This window comes from Echinops telfairi, unplaced genomic scaffold (genome assembly GCF_000313985.2).
Source record: "Echinops telfairi isolate 266 unplaced genomic scaffold, ASM31398v2 ScPeMD7_7475;HRSCAF=8513, whole genome shotgun sequence".
Classification (NCBI taxonomy): domain Eukaryota; kingdom Metazoa; phylum Chordata; class Mammalia; order Afrosoricida; family Tenrecidae; genus Echinops; species Echinops telfairi.
Genome location: NW_022111379.1, coordinates 359,312 through 360,808, shown reverse-complemented (window position 1 = coordinate 360,808; position 1,497 = coordinate 359,312).

Sequence of the window (1,497 nt, the reverse complement as noted above, 5' to 3'; positions counted from 1 at the left end):
GGCTGTGTCCCCTCCACAGGCACATCTCATGCCATAGGGGCACCATCAGAGGTGGCCTGCTGGCCGGCAGCGGTGTCTCCACCGGTACAGTTGATTTGCCTTGGATCCTGTGGGTGACAGCAACTTAAAACAAAGCAATCAGGATGAGAAAGAGGTCCAGCTGCTTGGGGCCAAAGGAAAATAAACAGAATGGCCTTGTGTGTACTCCACCGCCAAGAGGAGCAATTCTTCACAGGATGATTAGCATTTCCAGCTCCAGCGGCTCCCCTGGCCTCGAAGGAGCAACTTGACTCCTGGCGGCTACCCCAGATCCCACTGTGGCCCCAGCAGTGCTGCTGCTCCTGCCTGACTCCGCGGGTCCCTTCTCCGGCTCCCACCCCGAAATGAATATCCCTCCTCTGAGGTCTGGGAGTCACCCTCGGGTCCTCTCCTGGAGGTTTCTTTCCTGACCAATGAATCAATGGACTCATCCATTCTCTCTTTCTTCCAAGGGGCACCATTCATCCATGCAATACATATCCATCAAGCCTCGACTTACAGTCCCCGATGATATAGTGGTTGTGTAGCCTTGGGCTGCTAACTACAAGGTTGGCAGTTTGAAACCACCAGCCACTCCATGGGAGAAAGATGAGGCTTTCCACTCCTGTAGTTACAGTCTCAGGAACCCATAGGGGCAGTTCAACCCTGTCCTCTAGGGTCACTATCAGTCGGCATCAACTCGATGGCAGTGAGTTTCCTGACAGTCTGGTTACTGTTCCAGGTCCTGGTGATAGTAGAGCAACAGCAAAGCAGACAAAGATCCCTGCCCTCCTGGAGCTCACATTTTAGGAGGAGGAGACAGAAGCCAGACACAGACAAAGAACAAATAGATGACAGCAGGTTCTGGGAAGGGATGAAACAGGAAAAGAGGGGAAGCGGGGAATGCAGAGAAGAGGGAGGTAGATTTTCATTTAGGTGGTCAGGAAAGGTGAGGAGGCAAGGCAGTAATGCAGGTGTCTGATGGAGGTGTGGCAGGTAGCGAGACAGCAGGGCAAAGGCCCTGTGGTGGGAGTTTACCTGGTGTGTTTGAAGACTATCAGGCAGGCTCGGGGAGGACTGATAGCGACGAAGTCCGTAAAGAAATGGGAGGACCCTGTGACAAGGCTCTGGCTCTCACTCGAGGAAGGCTCTGCCATTTCTTGAAGATCCCCTGGCTGTGTGAATAGATAGCAGGTAGGTAGGCAAGGAAGTGGGCTGGAGTGTGGGGAAGCCTGCTTCTCCTGTTGCTGCTCTCCGGTGGGCTGCATGAAGATAACAGGAAGAGGAAAGCATGGGACGGTGGGGCATTCAGAATTGGGGGCTGAAGATGAGCTGATAGCAAGGGCTCAAGTAGAAAGAAAATGTTTTGAAGATGATGATGGCAACATATGTACAAATCAATGGACATATGGATTGTGATAAGACCTGTAAGAGTCCCCAATAAAATGATTAAAAAAGAAAAAAGAAGTCTTAAAAAAA